Source organism: Trichechus manatus, unplaced genomic scaffold, assembly GCF_000243295.1.
Source record: "Trichechus manatus latirostris isolate Lorelei unplaced genomic scaffold, TriManLat1.0 scaffold00019, whole genome shotgun sequence".
Classification (NCBI taxonomy): Eukaryota; Metazoa; Chordata; class Mammalia; order Sirenia; family Trichechidae; genus Trichechus; species Trichechus manatus.
In genome coordinates, this window is record NW_004443955.1 from 5,933,408 (window position 1) to 5,954,670 (window position 21,263).

At 38.8% G+C, this 21,263-nt stretch overlaps 2 long non-coding RNA genes across 2 annotated transcripts in view; both read right to left on the reverse strand.

Annotated features, from left to right (window-relative positions):
* Positions 1 to 14,990, reverse strand: part of LOC111819802 (uncharacterized) — a 31,072-nt gene extending 16,082 nt beyond the window's left edge. The window contains exon 1 of the long non-coding RNA XR_002823382.1: positions 14,960 to 14,990. This is a non-coding gene — a long non-coding RNA (uncharacterized LOC111819802). The remainder of the gene's footprint in view (positions 1 to 14,959) is intronic.
* A 680-nt stretch (positions 14,991 to 15,670) lies between these two features.
* The window catches only part of LOC111819801 (uncharacterized), a 49,190-nt gene continuing 43,597 nt past the window's right edge, over positions 15,671 to 21,263 (reverse strand). The window contains exons 3-4 of the long non-coding RNA XR_002823380.1: positions 18,598 to 19,238; positions 15,671 to 17,771 (exon numbers count right to left, since the gene is read on the reverse strand). This is a non-coding gene — a long non-coding RNA (uncharacterized LOC111819801). The remainder of the gene's footprint in view (positions 17,772 to 18,597; positions 19,239 to 21,263) is intronic.

The window sequence follows — 21,263 nt, forward strand, 5'->3', positions numbered from 1 at the left end:
GAATTAGTTTTTGTGTACAGTGTGACGTAAGGGTCCTGTTTCACTTTTTTACAGATGGACATCCAGTTCTGCCAGAACCATTTCTTAAAGAGACTGTCCATTTAATGGACTCTGGGCATTTGTCAAAGATCAACTGATGACAGGTAGATGGATTTACGCCCAGGTTCTCAATTCTGTTCCACTGGTCTATGTGGCTGTCGTACCAGTGTCAGGCCATTTTGACTACCATAGCTATATAGTAAGTTCTGAGATCAAATAGCGAGAGGCCTCCTACTTAGTTCTTCTTTTTCAATAATGCTTTACTTATGCGGGGCCTCATTTCTTTCCATATAAAGTTAATGATTTCAAAGTTTTCCACCTTGTTAAATGATGCCGTTAGTACTTGCATAAAGAATACATTACATCTATAGATCACTTTAGGTAGAAATGACATTTTCACAATGTTGAGTCTTCCTATCCATTTGTATGGTATGTTTTTCCATTTATGTAGGTCTCTTTTGGTTCCTGCAGTAGTGCTTTGTAGATTTCCTTGTATAGGTTTTTTACATCCCTAGTCAGATTTATTCCAAGGTATTTTATTTTTGTAGAGGTAATTATAAATGGTATTGTTTTATCGATTTCATTCTTGAAGTTCTCTTTGTTGGTGCTTATGAAACCAATTGTTTTTTGTGTGTTTATCTTATATCCCAACACTCTGCTTCTCCTGTAGAATCTTTGGAGTTCTCAATGTATTGTATCATATCATCTGCAAATAGGGATGGTTTTACTTCTTCCTTTAAAATTTTGATTTTTTAATTTCATTTTCTTGCCTTATTGCTCTATCTAGGACTTTCAGCACTATGTTAAATAAGAGTGGTGATAAACGGCAGCCTCGTCTTGTTTCTGATCTCAGGCAGAATGCTTTCCACCTCTCTCCATTGAGAGTGATGTTAGCTGTTGATTTTGTATAGATGCTGTTTATTATGTTGCAGAATTTCCCTTCTATTCCAAATTTATTGAGAGTTTTTATCAAGAATGGGTGTTGGACTTTATCAAATGCATTTTCTGAGTTGACTGAGATGATCACGTGATTCTTTTGTTTTATGTACGTGGTGGGTTATGCTGATTGGTATCCTTGCATATCTGGTATGAATCCCACTTGGTTGTGGGGTATTATTATTATTTTTTATATGATGTTGAGTGCTATTGACCAGAATTTTGTTGATAATTTTTTTGCATCTACATTCATGAGAGAGACTGGTCTGTAATTTTCTTTCTTTGTCATGTCTTTGCCTGGCTTTGGTATTAGGGTTATGCTGAATTCATAGAATGAATTTGGGAGTATTCCTTCCTTTTCTATGCTCTCAAATAATCTGAGTACTACTGGTGTGAGTGCTTCTCCTAATGTTCAATAGAATTCTGCAGTGAAGCTGTCCCTGCCAAGACTTTTTTGTTGTTGTTGTTGGGAGTTTTTTTTTTTTTTTTTGGTAACCTCTTCAATCTCTTCTCTTGTTATGGATCTGTTCGAATTTTCTATCTCAGTTTGTGTTAGTTTAAGTAGGTAGTGTGTTCTAGAAAGGTATTCGTTTCCTCTAGGTTCTTAAATATGTTTGAGTACAATTTTTTGTAGTATTCTCTTACAACCCTTTTTATTTCAGGTTGGTTTGTTCTAATGTCCCCCATCTCATTTCTTATTCAGGTTATTTGCATCCTCTGCTGTTTTTCTTTTGTCATTTTGGCCAATGGTTTGTCAATTTTGTTGATCTTTTCAAAGAACCAACTTTTGGTCTTGTTAATTTTTTCTATTCTGTACTTCATTTATTTCTGCTCTAATCTTTATGATTTCCTTTCTTCTGGTGGCTGTGGGCTTTTTTTTTTGCTGTTCTCTTTCTATTTGTTCAAGTTGTAGGACTAACGTTTTGATTTTGGCCCATTCTTTGATGTGCGTGTTAACTGCTATAAACTGACCTCTGAGCACTGCCTTTGCTGTGTCCCAAAAGTTTTGGTATGATGTATCTTCATTCTCATTTTATTCTATGAATTATTTTTATTCCCTCTTTGATTTCTTCCATTACCCATTGTTTTTAAGCAAGGTGTTAATTCACTTTCCACGTATTTGATTTTTTTTTATCCTTACTCTTCCTGTTATTTATTTCTACTTTCATGGCATTGTGATTAAAGAAGATAATCTGTATTATTTTGATGTTTTGGATTTTACTGAAGATTACTTTGTGACCTAAAATGTGGTCTATTCTGGGGAATGTTTCATGTGCATTAGAAAAGAATGTATATTTTGCTGCTTTTGGGTGGGGTGTTCTATATGTTTATGAGGTCCAGATGTTTGATTTTTGCTTTTATATCTTCTGCATCTCTTTTGAATTTCTATCTGGACGTTCTATCCTTTACCGATAGTGGTGTGTTGAAGTCTCCTACTATTATCGTGGAACTATTTCTCTTTCCAGTGTTGTTAAGAGTTTGTTTTATGTATTTTGGGGCACTGTCATTGGGCACATAGATATTTAGTAAGATTATGTCTTCTTGGTGGATTGTCCCTATCATCATTATATAATGTCCTTCCTTGTCTTTTATTGCTGATTTTGCCTTAAAGTCAATTTTATCTGAGATTAGTATTGCTACTCCTGTGCTTTTGGGGTTAATGTTTGCTTAATATATTTTTTCCATCTTTTGATTCTTAATAAATTTGTGTCTTTGTTTCTAAGATGTGTCTTTTATAGACAGCATATGGATAAGTTGTGTTTTTTAATCCATTTGTCACTCTCTTTACGGGCACATTTAAATCATTTACATTCAGTGTGGTTATTGATAGGTATGAGTTTATTGCTGTCATATTGTGCGTTATCTTGTGGTGCTGACATTTTGTTTCTCTTACTCTCCTGTGCAGAGTTTTGTTTCTTTGTGGATTTTCTTTTCTTTATTGTAGATTTGTGTTTACTGCATCTTTGTCTTCTTCTTCTTTATTCGGCTGAGTAGGTTTGTTAACTTTCTTTGTGGTTATCTTGAAATTTACCCTTATCTTCCTAAGCTTGAAACAGTCTTTTATTACTTGCTATCACCTTGACTTCCTCTCCATTTGAAAGGTCTACACCTACACCATTTATCCCCTTTTATTGCTTTGACTTTGTTATCATTTACAGATTGTCATCTCTGTTTCCATTTTAAGTCTTTTAACTTATTATTGAGAGCTCTTTATATGTATTAGTATCCAGCTGATGCTGTCCTATGTCTTAGACTCTGGTTGTCATCAGTTCTCTAAACAGAGAACTCCTTTTAAAACTCCTTGTGAGTTTGGTTGGTTTTTACAAATTCCCTTGTTTATCACTAAATGTCCTAATTTAGCCATTGTATTTGAGAGAGTTTTGCAGGATATATTATTCTTGCTTGGCAGTTTTGTTTTGTTTTTCTTCTTTCAAATTTTTAGGTATTATATCCCATGGCCTTCTTGCTTGCATAGTTTCTGGGAAGTATTCAGAGCTTAGTCTTCTTGTTTCACCTTTGTAAGTGACTTTTTCTTTTTCTCGAGGTGCTCTCAGGATTCTTTGTCTTAGGTTTTGGCAAGTGGGATGATGATGCGTCTTGAAGTCTTTCTTTTAGGGTCTATCCTTTATGGGGCTTGTTGATTTTCTTGGATGGTCAGCTTTTTGTCTTTCATGATACTTGCGAAGTTTTCTGCCAGCAAATTTTGAACAATCATCTCACTGTCTTCCATTTTCTCTTCCTGTTCTAGAACTCTGATCACACATAAATTTTTGCTCTCGTGTCCCACATAATTCTTAGATTATCTTCATTTTTATTCATTCTTTTCTCTGATTTTTCCTCAAGTGGCACTGATGGATTTGTCTTCAATCTTGCTGATTCTGTCTTCCATTATTTCAAATTTGCTCCTAAGACTTTCTATTGAGTTGTCCATTTCTGATATTTTGCCATTTATCTTTTTGATTTCTAGTTGCTGTTTCTGCATGATTTCTAATTATTTATTTTGACATTTAGTTCTTGCATTATTTTCCTGAATTCCTCCATTGCAGTGTCCATGTTTTCCTTGATTTTGGCTATGTTTTTGTAGGTTTTGTCTGTGTTTTCCTTGTTCTCTTTCCTTACCTCTTGAAGAGTCCTAAATATCAGTCTTTTGAATTCCATATCAGGTAGTTCTCCTGCCTTTTCTTCCATAAAAGGTCATCTGATTATTTATTTTGGTCATTTGCTGAAGCCATCTTGTCCTGCCTTTTTATGTTTTATACTTGTCTAATGTCTCCAAGACATTAAGCTATTATTTTTATTTATTATTTGTATGCTTTTTTTTTTCTACTTTTTTGTTTTGCTGTGATATGTCAGGGACGGTGGACCAGGCATATTTTGCTGACTTCTTATCTGTGGGAATGATAGTTCTCACTACCTTGCCTTGGAAGGCAGGACAGCAACAGTCAGAGAAAGCCTGTTTTGCTGTACACTGGTTTAGCAAGGTGGCTAAGGGGAGGTTCGGCTGCCACTGCTTGCCTCCTAATGTTCATCCAGTGATGAGGAAGCTTTCCAATACCATAGCCAGTTAGGAAGGGGTATGGGATGGGGAGTGATACAGGCTGGCTTCTCACCATTCAGCAGCTGGTCAAGTGTTGGAGGGCCCAGTACATGCCCGATGTGGCAGATAGATAAACACTGGGGGTGCTATAACCATGGTGGCATGCCGGGGGCTAACGGGGGAGGGAAGGTCATACGGGGGTGTTTGGGGGTGAGAAAGAAAGATTTAAAAAAAAGTAGCTGTTGCACGGAGGCTGTGTGGTCCTGGGGATTAGCAGGAAAGAGGGGAGGTAGTGTACGAGGCTAGGTGGAGGCAGAAAGAGGCTGGGTGGTCCTGGGGGTTGGTGGGAAAGAGGGGAGGTGGTGTACGAGGCTAGGTGGAGGTAGAAAGAAAAGAATGTAAAAGAAAAAACAAGGGCAGGGCAGACCTAGGGCAGTGTTATAACAGTAGTGCTCCACCTACAGTAGAGTGGTGGGGTCCAACAGTGGGGGGGGGCGGCGGCGTGCAAGTGGCTTATGGGCCTGGTCAAGGGAGAAGGAAAAGGAAGTGAGAGGAATGAAAAATAATAAACATCTGGCAGCATGGTGGGGGCCAGCAAGTGGCACCCGCGCCAACTCAAGAGCCAGTTGGAAGGGAGGGGTGTGATGTGCAGAACTAGGTGGGAGGGAGAAAGAAAAGAAAAAAACAGCAAAAAAATGGCACATTGGAGATGGCAGGTGGGGGCAGGGCAGATCCTGGGTAGTTCTGGGTCAGTGGCTCTCTAGCCAAGGCAGGGAGAGGTATGGCCTGATAGGATGGGGTAGATGTGGCACATGGGGTTACGTGGGAGGAAGAAAGGGAAAACAGATAAAAGAGAGAAAAATAGTGGCATGGCAGAAGCTGATGGGCGGGTACAGGGTAGACCCATAAAGGTGGTGTGCTGCTGGCTTGCCAGTCAAGCAGTGCAGCACCGCCTGTTGAGAAGGGCCAGAGGTGGCACATGGTGCAAGGTGGATGAGGAGAAAGAAAAGGCAAGAAGGGAAAGAGAAGAATAAAAATGTAGCTACGAGGGGACAGGCCATTGGTGCCAGGGCAGAACTGGAGTGGCATAAAACTAGTGTCTCTCTCACTGTGTGGTGTGTTGTGGCTTGAAGGAAAAGGGTGAGGGTGGCACACATGGCTAGGTGTGAGGGAGAAAGAAAAGAAAAAAAATGGCACTGAGGGAGGGGGCTGGTGGGGGTGGGATGCACAGAAGGTGGTGATGAGCCAAGGTCTCTCGCTGAGTGAGAAAGGGGCAAAGGCAGCACAAGGGGCTAAGTGGGAGGGAGAAAGAAAAGGAAGAAAGCGAATGAGAAGAAAAAAAAAAAGGAAAACAATGGCTTGTCGGAAGACAGCAGGTGGGGCCGGGCAGACCCAGGAAGGATATTTCTGGTGGCTCTCTAGCTGTATGGTGTGGCACGGACCATCAAGAAGGGGCAGAGGTGACACACTGGATGGGTTGGTGGGAGAATGTAAAAGACAGAAGAGACGACAGAGAGGGAACAAAAAAGGCTCCATGGGAGCCAGCTGGTGGGGGTGGGGTGGGGCCCGCGGGTACTGGCGAGGCAGGCCTGGAGTGGAGGTGAGCTGGTGTGTCTCCAGCTGAGCAGTGTGGGACAATGTGTCAGGAAAGTGTGGAGGGAACACTGGGGCTAGATGGGAGGGAGAAGGAAAAGGAAGAAAGGGAAAAACAAAAAAAAAAATTTATCAAATGGCAGTGAGGGAGCCAGCTGCTGGGAGAGGGGTGGACCCAGGGCAACAGTGAGCTGGTGTTTCTCCAGTCAGGCTGCCATGGCCCATTGTTAAACTTCCGGTGCAGGGTACAGGGCAGAAGAGTGGGGGTGGAAAAGTGTGTTTCTCTGGTTACCGGATGCTCTTTCTCCTGCTGGGAGCTCCACGAAGTTGCCTTCCTGTACTCCCTGCCCATTGCTGGTCATTGCAGGCTGTGCTCCAAGATGGTGAAGCTGTGCCACCTTAGCTGGCAGGGGACCTCCACTCTGCAGCTCTCCTCATTCTCTGTCAGTTTCTTCTTCTAATCCATGCCTGATCTAGCTCTTTAGCCCTTCATTTGATGATCAGGGTTCCAGGATTGACGTTTATACCTGTTTTACTTAGTTTTTCAAGTCTTTGCTGCAGAGGGACACCAGGGAGCTCCTGACTACATTACCATGTTGGCTCCGCCTTGATACTTTTCTGACCTAGGTGTTATTTATAAGTGTGCTGTTTAATCTACAATTAGTAGGGGATTTCCAATTATCTGTCATTAATTTCTAGTTTTATTTCATTGTTGCCTAAGAACATACTTTGTATATGTTTGTTTTATATTTTGTATGATTATGTATGAATAGTATAATAACACTATTATTTTAAATCCGTAAAAGTGTGTCTCATGGCCCAGAATGTCATCTATCATGGCGAATGTTTCATGTTTGCTTGAGAAGAATGCATATTCTGCTGTTGCTGGGTGCAGTATTCTAGAAATGTAGTTTATATCAAGTTGATTAATAATGCTGTTGAGATCAACTATACCTTTGTTGATTTTCTGAGTGCTTGATTATGCAAAGAAAGGGGTAGAAGTCTCCAATAATAATAAGGATTTTGTTCATTTCTACTTATACTTTTATCAGGTTTTATCTCATGTATTTTGATGCAGTGTTGTTAAAGACTGTTATTTCTTCTTGAAGAATTTATCATTATATAAAGCTCCACCTAATTTTTGGCTCTGAATTCTGCTTTGTCTAAAATTAATACAACTTCTCCTAATTTTTTCAATTAGTATTTTCATAGTAAATCTTTCTCCCTTTACCTCAAACCTATTTGGATATGTAAAGTATGTTCTTTTACACAGCATAGGGTTTCCAAAGAGTGGCTGGTGGACTCAAACTGCCAACCTTTTGGTTAGCAGCTGAGCTCCTAGCCACTGCATCACCAGGGCTTCTACACAGCATAAACTTGGGTCTATTTTTCTATCAACTCTGACAAACACTGACATTTAATGTGTATTTTTAGATCATTTGGATTTAAATTTATCATTAATGTAGTTAGAGTGCAGCCCTGGTGGTACTGTGGTAAAAACACAGCTGCTAAGCAAAAGGTTAGCAGTTCAAATCCACCACCAGCTCCTTGGAAACCTATGGGCAGTTCTACTCTGTCCTACAGGGTCACTATGAGTCAGAATCAACTCGATGGCAATGGGTTTTGGTAGCTGGAATAATATCACTGATGATGAAATGTTTAGGTGTGGATTTCTTTCTGTATAACTTATTTAGGCAACATTGAGCATCATTTAGCTTAAAGTTTTTTTCTTCAAATTTGATAGTACTTCAGCTGTTACATAATTGATCTGTCTCTTCTCTTTTTTTCCTTCTCAGACTTGGTAGACTTGACACTGAACCTGACAGGTCTCTGAGGTTCAATTATTTGTCATGAATTTTAATCTCCCTTCTTCTGATTGGATAATTACTAATGATCTATTTTCAAGATCACTTATCCCTTTTTCTGCAATTCAAATCTACTGTTACAACCATCAATTATTTTTTTTTATCATTTTGGATATTGTAATTGTTAACTCATAATTCTGACTTGGTTCTTTTTAAAGTTTTTTTTTTCTTTATTGAGAATCCCTATTTGCTATCATATTTTTCTATAATTCTTTGATCAGAGTTTCCCTTAATTCTTTGAATGTATTTATAATAAACCAAAAAAACTCATTGCTGTCAAGTCGATTCTGACTCATAGCAATCCTATAGGACAGAGTAGAATTGCCCCACAGGGTTTACAAAGAGCGGCTGGTGAATTTGAACTGCCAGAGCCACTTTAGTATACAGTAAACCCTGCAAAAACAGAATCTGTGTAACACAGAAATGTGACAGGGAAAGAAAACTCAAACATTTCCACTAAAACGAGTAACAGAAAAGTGCAACTTGTCAAAGGTGGAAAACTTGCCCAACTCAGAAAAACAAAGCAATAGCATCAAGTTCTGGCTCTCACAGGTTTCACTGTACTTACTTTCTGACCCAGAAAATCAACATCTATGAATCTACACTGAAGATAACTTCAACAATATGAAAGTTAATATGAAAAACAATACAGAAACATTGTCTACAAATACAAAATATCTTTTTAAAAAACCAAAATATCTAAGATGAATAAAATATGATACATCCTCTCATTAGAATATTATGCAGCTTGCTACAGCAGGCCCCTGCAATGGAGTCTGCTCCCACAGTCACCACTCTACCTGCATCCCTGTGTATCCCATAATTCAGGCCTCTGAAACCAAAAGGACAGACCTCTCCTGGGGGTCAGTTTGGGTCTGTCTGCTCCCCCTTCCTGTCATCACTAAGGACTGCTGACTAAAGCTGCTGTCTGCTAGAAGTAGGCATACTGAATGGAGGAAACATCCATAGGCCAAAATACTACAGGACAGACTCTGACAGCAACAAGGCAGACCTCCCTGGGGGTCCACAGTGAGCTGTGACAACCTCTCCCCCAGCTGAGAATGGTCAGATGCTGGACTGATATGAACTCCCACAGAAGATTCCCTACAGTGGAGCCAGAAGGAGGATAACCTAAGTAGAGACTGCTCTCCAACCACCATAGGGTGACTGGGGCTCTAAAACCAAAAAGACAAATCTCTTGGAGGTCCATCTGGGGAGTGACAGCCCCTCTTCCTCCTGAAACAGAGGAAAGTCTACCTATGCTTCCACTGAATGCCAGCTCAGATATAAGCAGACCGCAAAGAGCAGGGAAGGAAGCCTCAGGCAAAACCGGAAGGCAACACCCAGACGCAATAGGGTGCTTGTTGGGTATGGGTTTTCCAACTGAATACGTGGTTGCAGAAACAGGAAGGGATGGGATTAATAACAGAAAGAGAGGACTGTGACCCCTGGTGGAAAGATGGATTAGTACACAATATTTTACTTGAGTGGAGCTGCCCACTGGTCGACAGACTGATCACAGTGTGTTCTCTGGTGTTATATGGGAGACATTGAAAGTTGAAAACCGAGATTAGGAACTTCCTAATCCTAATTAAACCTAGGAGAGAGAAGAAGCTATCACAGAGAGGGAGAAGAAACGGTAAGCAAAGGCTGAACGGCTCTGCCCATGTAACAGGATTTTGCAGAAGTAGCGCAGGCAAAAACACTGGGGAGAATTGAGAAAGATAACACTATTGAAAATTCCAATGTCTCAACAACAACAACAAAAAATCACAAGACACACAAAAAGAAACAAAGGTCCATGCAAATGAACAGGATTAATGAAGTTAAAGTGCATCTATGGAAGATCAAATAATAATTAAAAAAATGGAAAAACATAATACAAAAACATAAAAGGTAATTAAAGACAAAACGGAATAGTTAGACAAAGAGGAAAAAGAAATAACGAAAACAATTCAAAAACAAGAGGATCTAAAAAGAGATATTGCAACTGAAAAGGTCCATAACTGAAATAAGAAACACAATAGAAGGATGTACAACATATTTAATTAGGCAAGAGAAAGAATCACTGAATTTGAAAATAACAAACTTAAAATTACAGAAGCTGAAGAGCAACAAGAATGGAGATTCAAGAAGGCTGAGCACACTTTCATGGAATTATGGGACAACAACAAATAACCTAATATACACATCATGGAAATTCCAGAAAGAGACGAGAGAGAGAAAGGGACAGAAAGAATATTTGAAGAAATAATGACAGAGTATTTCCCCAATCTAACAAAGGACATGAGTATACAAATGCAAGAAGCTCATAAACTCCAAGCAAGATAAACCCAAAAGATCTATACCAAGACACGTCATAGTTAGGCTCTCAAAATGTAAACATAACAAGAGAATCCTGAAGGCAGCGAGAGAGAAGAAAATAGTCATATACAAAAGATCCCCAATAAGATTAAGTACCAATTTCTCCTCAAAAACACTGGAATCCAGCAAGCAATGGAATGATATATTTAAAGTGCTGAAAAAACAAATTGTCAATCGAGAACACTATACCCAGAGAAACTGTCCTTCAAGAATAAGGGTGAAATTAAAATATTCCATATCCACCAGACCAGCTGTCTTAGTTATCCAGTGATGCTGTAACAGAAATGCGACAAGTGGATGCCTTTAACAAACAGAAACTTATTCTCTAACAGTCTAGGAGGCTAGAAGTCCGAATTTAAGGTGCCAGATTCAGGAGAATACTTTCTATCTCTGTCAGCTCTGGGAGAAGGTCCTTGTCATCAATCCTCCTCTGGATCTAGGAGTTTCTCAGCACAGAGACCTCGGGTCCAAAGGTCACGCTCCACTCTCAGCTCTTCTTTTCTGGTGATAGGAGGTCCCTTTCTCTCTGCTCACTTCTCTGTTTCTCTCTTGTAAAATAAAAGGTGATACAGGCCACACCTCAGGGTAACTCCCCTTACAGTGGATCAGGGCTGTGATCTGATTAAGAGTATTAGATCCCACCCTGATCCTATTTAACATAATCTAATCTTGCCTCATCAACTACAGGCAAAGATTAGGATTTACAACATGTAGGATAATTACATCAGATCACAAAACGAAGGACAACCACACAATACTAGGAATCGTGGCCTAGCCAAACTGACACATACTTCTGAAGGACACAATTCAATCTGTGACACCAGCCCTACAAAAACAAATGCATGCTATTTCTGTACATGGAAGGCAAAAGAGAGATAAATTAATTCAAAGCTATACATAAAAATAGAAACTGTTGGGACAAGTGTAAGGGCTAACAATAAGGGGTTTACGCTTGAAAATTATAATTGTTTTGTCCTTAATTCTTTAACAAGATATATATAAAAAGCAAGGATAAAATTATGTTAAAGGCTACATGAAATATAAAGATATAATTAGGGTCAAATGGTATAACCACTACGGAAAACTATACAGCACCTCCTTAGAAATAGAAATACCACACGATCCAGCAGTCCTACTCCTAGGAAAATATCCTAGAGAAATAAGAGCTGTCACACAAATATACATACGCACACCCATGTTCACTGCAGCACTATTCACTATAGCAAAAAGATCGAAACAACCCAAGTACTCATCAACAGAAGAACGGATAAACAAATTATGGTACTAAGCAACGATACGAAGAACAGTGATGAATCCACAAAATATCTCACAACCTGGATGAATCTGGAGGCCATTATGCTGAATGAAATAAGTTAATCATAAAAGGACAAATACTGTGTGAGAACAATATTACAAAAACTCAAGAAAAGGTTAACACAGTTACACACACAAAAAGAAACAATCTTTGATAGTTATGAGGAAAGGGAGGGTGGGAAGGGGAAATCATTAACTAGATAGTAGATAAGTGTTAACATTGGTGAAGAGAGAAACAACACACAGTATAAGGGAAGTCAGCAAACTTGACCAAGGCAAAGTCATAGAAGCTTTCTAGACACATCCAAACACCCTTAGGCACTGAGTTACTGGCACTGAGGACTGGGGACCATGGACTCAGGGGACATCTGGTTTAATTGGCATAACATAGTTCATAAAGAAAATGTTCTTCATCCAACTTTGGTTGAATAATATCTGGGGTCTTAAAAGCTTGTGAGCAGCCATCTAAGATATATCTATTGGTCCCATCCTATCTGGAGCAAAGGAGAATGAAGAAAACCAAAGCCACAGGAAAATATTAGTCCAAAGGACTAATAGACCACACATACCACCACCTCCACAAGTCAAGCCCAGAAGACTTAGATAGTGCCTGGCTACCACCATCGACTGCTCTGACACGGTCCCAGAGCAGGAGAAAAATGCATAACAAAATGCAAATTTACAAACACAGATCAGACTTTACTAGTCTATTAGAGACCAGAGGAATACCAGAGACTGGCCCTGAGACACCCTGCTAACTCAGAACTGAAGCCATTCCCAAAGCCCACCTTTCATTCAAAGATTAGACAGACCTATAAAACAAACAATAACACATGTGAGGAACACGGTTCTTAGATCGATCAAGTATATGAGATCAAATGGGCAACACCTGCCCAAAAGCAAAGACAAGAAGGCAGAAAGGCACAGGAAAACTTCACGAATGGACACAGGGAACCTGGAGTGGAAAGGGGGAGAGTGCTGACACATCGCAGCACTCAATGTCACAAAAAAAATTTTATATTTTTGAATGAAAAACTAATTTTTGCTATAAACGTTTACCTATAGTACAATCTTTTTTTTTTAAAGACATAATTAGGGATAACAACAAAAGGGAGAAGAGGAATGGTATAGAATTCCTTGTATTTTACTTAAGTGAAGTTGGTACCAGCTTACTGACCTTTTGGCTAGCAGCCGATCTCTTAACTACTGCATCACTAGGGCTCCATGACTTAATCTAGGTTATTATAATTACAAGCTGTTAAATGTAATATCCATGGTAACCACTAAAAATATCTTAAAAACATACCCAAAAGTAAATGACAATGAACCACAATGGCTCACTACAATAAACCAAAAAACACGAAACTAAGTGGTAGTAAAGACAAAGACAAAGAAGACCTAAGACACACAAAAACAAATTAAAAAAATGGCAGAAATAAGTGACTTTTTATCAGAAATTACAGTGAATATAAATAGACTAAATACTCCACTTAAAAGGTAAATGATGGCAGAAGGGATTAAAAAACATGATCTAACTAAATGCTGTTTACAAGAGACAAACCTTAGACCGAGAACACAAATAGGTTAGAAGAGAAAGGATGTTAAAATATATTCCAAATAATAACCAAAAGAGAGCTGGCATGACAATCTAAATATCAGACAAAGTAGCCTTTAAGACAAAATCCGTTAGAAGACATAAAAAGGTCAATTAATCAAAAATATTTAACAGTCATAAATATACATACACGCAACATCAGAGTACCTAAATAAACAAAGCAAACACTGAATGAATTGAAGAAAGAAATAGTACTAAAATAATAGTTGGAGTCTTCAATACAGCACTTTCAATACTGGACAGAAATCTAGAAAAAAGATCAACTAGGAAAGAGAGGAACACAATGATATTATAAACCAACTAGACATAATATACATATACAGAACAGTCCACTCAACAACACCACAATATACACTGTATTCTAGCACAGATGAATTATTCTGAAGGACAGACCCACATATTAGATCATGAGGCAAGTCTTCATAAATTTAAAAAGATTAAAATTGCACAAAGTATCTTCTCTAACCACAACTAAGTGAAGCTAGAAATTAAAAAAAGAAAAAAAAAATACCGGAAAAGACAAACAAAAATATAGAAATTAAACAACACACTATTAAACTACCAATGAGTCAAGACAGAAGTCAATACAGAAAATAACATTTTCTTGGAGTAAAATGAAAATGAATGTATAACATACCAAAACTTATGGGATACAGTGAAGGTAGTACTCAAAGGGAAACTTACAGCAATAAATACTTATACAAAAAAAGAGGAAAGATCTCAAATCAACAGCTTAACTCGACAAACTGAGGAAGTAGAAAGAAAAGAGCAAACTAAGCCTAAACCTATCAGAAGAAACGAAATAACAAAGATCAGATCAAAAATAAAATCAAAACCAGAAAAGCAATTCCACTCCTAACTATATACTCAAAAGACTTGAAAGCAGAGACTCAAATAGATACTTACATGTTCCTTGCAGTACTATTCACAATAGCCAAATGGTAGAAACAATCTAAATGCCTATCAATGGATGAACAGAAAAACAAAATGCTACATACATACAATGGAATACTATTCAGTCAGTAAGAGAAATGAAGTTTGGATACATACTACAATATGGATGGAACTTGAAGACATTATGCTGAGTGAAATAAGTCAATCAAAAAACGACAAATATTATATGACCTCACCTACATAAAAAGGTAAGAACAGGCAAATGTATAGAGACCAAAGTTTCTTAGTGGTTACTAGGGGCGAGAGGGAGGGGGAGAGGAGGGAAGTTATTATTGCTAACAGAGTGCTGAGTTTTGGTTTACTGTTACAGAAAAATCACATTGATTAAAGGTAGGGTTGCATCGTCAATTAATGTAATTGCTGTCTATAAGTTGTGCGCCTGGAAAAAGTTAATTGGCAAAAGTAGTGTAGTAGATCTACTTACCATAATGACAAAAAAAGTAGCTACTGGTGCTACTTAGGTACAACCAAACACTCATGGGATTTGGTCCCTTGTTTTGGAGGTTTAGGGTCATGATTTCATGCAACATTCCAGTAAGTGGCCTAATAACACGTTTAGTGCTTCTGTTATACCTCCTGGAAACCCTGGTGGCATAGTGGTTAAGAGTTAGGCTGCAGTTTGAATCCACCAGGCGCTCCTTGGAAACCCTATGGAGCAGTTCTACTCTGCCCTATAGGGTCACTATGATTTGGAATCAACTCGATGGCAATGGGTTTGTTTTTTTGTTCATTTGTTTATACCTCCTAGTTTGTTGTATAGTGCCTGTAGTCTTCAAAGCTTGCAAGCTGACATCCAAGGCACAGCAATTTGTCTCTATTCACCTGAAGCAAAAGAGGAAAAAGAGTCAGGAATAGGAGAAGAAAATGGAATGTGTAGCTAATTGCTTCCATGTGCAACTACCTCCTTTGCCATGATACCGAAAGAATTGTATGTTGCCCGGCTACCTTTACTGAACATTTTGATCACAGATTCTATAGAAGAAGATTCTATAGAAGAATCTGTGATCAAAAGGGAGAAAATGCAGAACAAAATCTCAAATTTTTATGGAATCCAGTCTTTCTGGATCCATAGAGGCTAGATGAACTGCAAATCTATTCCCCTAAAATAATCTTTAAGCCTTAAACCAAAAATATTTCTTGAAGTCTTCTTAAAAGCATAGTTAAGCTTAACTATTAAAGAATGTTTGTCTTGAGCATTATGCTATTTTAAGATCTATCTATACGAGATCAAACTGACAACAGCAACTCGACAGAACAGGTACGAACCTTAGGAGGCAGTAAGTAAATGTTAATGGGAGGGAAAGACTCAGAAAAGGAGGGTGAAAATGTTTGAACTACTCAAAGAATATAATCAATGTTACTGAATTGTACATGAAGAAACTGGAATTGATGTATGTTTTTGCTGTGTATGCACTCAACAACAAGAAAGAAATAAAATAAATTATTTAAAAAAATAAAATAGAATGAAGAAATGAAGACACTAAAAATAAACAAAAAGAGAATCTGTCGCCAACAGATATAACCTACAAGAAACACCAAATGGAGTCTTTTGGAATTAAATAAAAGAACCCTAGACAGTAATTTGAATCCACATGAAGAAATAAAGAATACCAGAAAACTAATTTTTAGGCAAATCTCAAAGATAGTATAAATGCACTATTTGTTATAAATCCTTTCTTCTCGTATCAGATTAAAAAAAAACTGCATAAATTGTACAGTTGATTCTAGTTATTTTTAACAGTTACATTTTCTAAAGTTACTGCAAGCACTGAATTAGCTAATAATATATCAACACTTCTATGGGAAATACAGTCAGTTCCCTACGAACGAACATTGAAATTATGGCCAATAGAATTATAACTGATGCAGAGGAAAGCAGCCATTTTCCTAGCTTGAGTTTCACTCCTACTGTCTCCATGACTACCTGATTGTACTAAGTATTTAGCCCAGGGAAGTTAGATTCTCCTTGTGAGTTGTAAGCTGCTGTATCATCACATCAGAAAACGCAGGCTTACAAAGTTAATCTTTTAGTTAGAGGGGAAGGAATGTTTTTTCTGGTCACGCACACATGGTCACAGGATTGCTATGCTGTTTGAATTTGAACAAAGACAACTTTTTGGTCACAGGATGGTAAAAAGGTGGTCAGGTAAGGTTCAATTGAACAATGGCCCCTTCCTCTAAACCCCTCTATCTTTTCCATTGCATTCTGAGGTATAAAACCCCTAGACTCCTTTGTCCCTTCATCTTTCACCTACAGTGTATCTAGAGGCCATACATGTTTAGAGATTTCATAGGTCAACTCACCCTGGAGTGAGGGTCTGAAGGAGACTGACCCCATGATGAATCTTACCTAATCTTCATCCTAATCACTGTGTTAGTAAATAAAGCTTGTTAAAACACAACTGGGTAAATTGCAGTTACTTACTGAGAGCTAGAGACCAGCACAAACCCATTTTTCATCTTAGCTGACAGCAGCATGCATAAATGAACTTTATCTAACACATGTGTTTTCTCTTTGAGGTACATCACAGGTTTCTTACACTTAAAACCACCACTCAATACTACATTTTCAGGAAATTTTAAACAGTTAAAACTGTGGCACTAAATACAACATTAAAAGGACACTTTTTACAGTAAGAGCTTAAACTGTAAGGCAGAGCATCACCTTGTTCAGTCTTAGCTATGAACATGAGCACTGGTACCTCAAAATTTCTGTTCCTCTGCATATGGCTGTGAATGTCCAAGAAAGCACAAAGAGTATTGACTTTGGGATTAAAAATCAATTTTAACAAGTAGAAGATTCATAAATAAAGAATCTATGAATAACGAGCATCAATGCAATACTAAAATTGTTGAAGTACTTATATGTATAAACATGCCACTGGAAAGGCAATTAATAGAACAAAGGAGGGCAGAGGGAATGGAGTTATATTGGAGCAATGTTTTTGTATACTATTTAAATTAATTATAACCCCCAAGGCAAGTGCTATAGAAACAAATCAGAGATAGCCTTTCTATATTTGACCTATGCTGTTTACTTCTTCAAAGCTGGTTGGGGCCCATTATCTCAAAAACCTACTGGTGCTCAAAATTTTTTACATTTAATGATTTTAATGTAGCCCAAATAAGATTTTTACCCATTTAGAGCCTTCGTGCTTTATATACCCTACAAAACTATACACGACATCTGATAGCCATAGATGAGATAAACCCTGGGACTACAAAAGACTGCAAGTTGTTGATGTCCTATGGAGCTCTCTGACCTGGAGACACCCAACCTTGCTTTGAGTGGCATTACCTAAATATGTAATCCCCATCTCAGATTCCTCTCTTCCCTGGGAGTTCCCTGACCCTTTTCACTTCTAGGTACCCCTTGCCACTGTCTCTGGAAGGTTGCATCTGTGAGGGACATCCCCTCTCACCCATACCTGTACAAGAGTAAATCCAATAAAGAGCTTGTTTTGCAACACAGCCATCTTCTGGCCCTGTATCTTCTTGGTCAGCCCAGAAAAACCCTTGAACTTACTAAAGCACAACCACTAAAAGAAACGACCTAAAAAAAAAAGAAAAACTAAATGAGAAGACATAAAATTAAAACTGAACACTACACAATTCCAATAAACCAAATCCCATGAGGTATTTTGTCGTTCATAACAAGCCTCAGCAGCTGTTCTGTTTGTCTAGAGCAACAGAGGAATAAGTCAGGAATAGGAGGAAGAAATGGAATGCATGGTTGATTGACTCCACAAACAACTGCCTACTTTGACATGAGACAAGAAATGGAGGATGCCTGGTTAGTGTTACTGGGCGTTTTGATCAAAGACTCTAAAACAGTCCTGACAAAAGGTGGGAAACATAGACCAAAATTTCAATTCTTGTGAAACCCAGATTACTGGAATCACTGAGGATAGACGAACACCTAAAACTATAGCCCTGAAATAATCTTTAACACTGAAACATGAAACCAAAATATACCTGAATCCTTCTTTAAACCAAATGACAGCCTAGCTTAACTAGTAAAGAAAGCACTGTGTTCTTTTAAAGAAACCAAAGACAAGAAAAACTAAGTAAAACAGAGACAAATGTCAATCCTGGAACAGTAATCTTCAAATGAAGGGATAAAGAACTCAACTGAGCACTGAATGGAATAAGAAACTGAGAGAACAGAGAACGAGGAGAGATAAGGAGTGGAGGTACCTTATCAACTAATGCGGCACAGATTCGCCATCTAGTACTATTCATCCACCGAGAACAGCGGACAGGGAGTACAGGAAGGCAGCTTCACAGAACTACCAGCAGAAAACAGAGCACCCTGTAACAAGCAATACATACTTCCCCATCCCCCACCCTTTTATCCCTGTGAGAACTCCTCAGCTTACCTGCAGATCTCAGTTGTTCCTCCAGGGAAATACCAGTTCCTTGCTGCTTGGGTTCGCCCCGCACACACTGGCTGGCTCCTTCAGTGCCTTTTTTGTTGCTGTTGTTGCTTTTTTCTACTTCTTTTGGTTTCTTTCTTTCATCTGCTTCCTTCTCTTCCTCTAGAACACCTGGATCCGTGTGCCATCTCAGCTCCTTCTTGACAGACTATGAAGCGCTGCTTGGCTGGCGAAAAATTTCCCCAGTCTGCCCTGCCACGCCAGTGGGGACAATTTTTTTTTCTTTTTATTTTTTCCTTTTTGTTTTTCTTCGTTTCTCAGTTTCTCATCTCTCTCTACCTGCCTTCTTTACCTGTCTCCTGAATACCTGGCAACATGTGCCATCTCCGCTTCTTCTAGACGGGCTGTGTAGCACTGCTCAGTTTGGGAGGCACTTCCTGGTCTGCATTGCCAAGCCAGTGGGCTCCATCGGGGATTTTTATTTATTTATTTATTCTTTTCTCAGTCTCTCTCTACCATCCTTCCCTTCTTTTCTCCTGAACACCTGGTGCTGTTTACCATCTCTGCTCCTTCTAGATGAGCTGTGCAGTGCTACGTGGCTGGGGAGCCACTTCCCTGGTCCATGCCATCAAGTCAGTGGGCTCCTGCAAGGCAATTTTTTTTCCTTTTTCTCTTCTTTTTTCAGTTTCTCTCTCTCTACCTTCCTTCTTTACCTTTCTCCTGAACACCTGGCACTCTGTGCCATCTCTGCTCCTTCTTGAACTGGCTGTGCAGAGCTGCTCAGCTGGGGACCCGCTTCCAGTGGGCTCCCTTAGGATATTTTTTTTCCTCTCATATTCTTATTTCTCTCTACATTCCTTCCATTCCTTTCCCGACTACCTAGCCGCATATGCCTTTCTATCTTTTTTTTTTAATCTAGCTATTATCCCTTTCTCCCTTCCTTCCTTTCCTTTCTCCCACCCACCTAGTTGCGTGTGCTGTATCTGTCCCATCTTGATGGGCTGTGCCTCGCCACCCGGTTAGAAAGCCACTGGCACACAGCTTCCCCAGGTCTGTAACGGTAGGCTCCCTCAGAACTTTTTTTGACTCCTATTTGTCTCCTCTCTTTCTTTTCTTTCTAACACCCACTTAGCTCCACACATCAGAAAGTTCCCCCTCCCTCTTATCTGGCACCATGTCCTGAGCACCATACCCCTGAGTAGCACTGGCACGGTCTACCACAACCTGCCCAACACTGGCTCCCAGGCTTGCCCTGACAGTCCCAGTACATGCCACAAATGACCCACCTCAGCCCCTCCCCCTCTGCTGGACCTGCCCTGTTGCACCATAGCTGAGTGACTGGCCCTGCTGATTGGACTAGGTGGTGAGAAGTATCGTGCCCACAGATGAGCAAACAGGCAACAATGCCCAGCCCACATGCTCAGGCATAATCGAATTGAAAAAAACAAGCAAAACAAATCTACAATGAATAAATGAAGCAAATAATTCCTAAATATCCCAAGAACAGCACACAATATCAAAATGTATTTAAAAAAAAAAAGGACAGGATGCTTTCAGTACGCATACAAAATAAAACACGAGCTGACCTACCAGTAGGAGAAAGGGCACTGGAACTACCAGATACAGAATTCAAATCTCTAATATTCAGAGCTATCCAACAGATGAAGGAAAAAGGATAAAAAATGAGACAAAAATAGACAAAATCCTGGAAAAGACAGACAAAACAATAGAAGAATTCAGGAAAAAATACAGCAACAAAACGTTAAACTACATTCACAACTCGAAATCATACAAAAACAGCAATTAGAAAATAAAAAGGTAAACAAGGTTTCAGAAACTGACAGCATCACAGAAGATTTGCTGATTAGGTTTGAAAAAATGGAAGACAGGATCAGCAAAATTGAAGGAAAATACTTGGATACAACTTTTTTGACAAAAAATTAGAGAAAAGAATGAAAAATTAAGAAACACTGAGAATGATGTGGATTGCAATCAAAACGAAAAACTTGGGAGTGATCCGAGTTCCAGAACAGGGGAAGAAAATGGAAAACACAGAGAGTATCACTGAAGAACTGCTGATAGAACACTTCCCTAGTATCATGAAAGATGAAAAGCTGACCATCCAAGAAGCTCAATGAACCCTATATAGGATAGACCCCAAAATAAAATAACCAAGGCATATCATGATCACACTCACTAAAACTGTGGACAAAAAAAACCTGACAGTATCTCAAGAAAATCGAAAAGTCACATACAGAGGGGAAACAATAAGACTAAGCTCTGATTACTTGGCAGAAACCTTGCAGGCAAGAAAGTAGTGGAACGACATACATAAAATCTTGAAAGAGAAAAACTGCCAACTAAGAATAATATATCCTGCAAAACTCTCGTTCAAATATGATGGCGAAATTAGGGCATTTCCAGATAAAAAGAAATGAAGGGAATATGTAAAAACCAAATACAACTTCCAAGAATTATTAAAGGGAGTCCTTCAGTTAGAAAACAAACAACATCAAATGGCAGACTGAATCTAAGATGCAAGACCACATCAGCCAGATACTAACCTAGGTAATGAACTCTCAATGATTAAAAAAAAAACAACAAACTAAAATATTTACAACATGGAGCGAGAGATGTTAATCTGTAAATGACAACAAAGCCAGAACAAT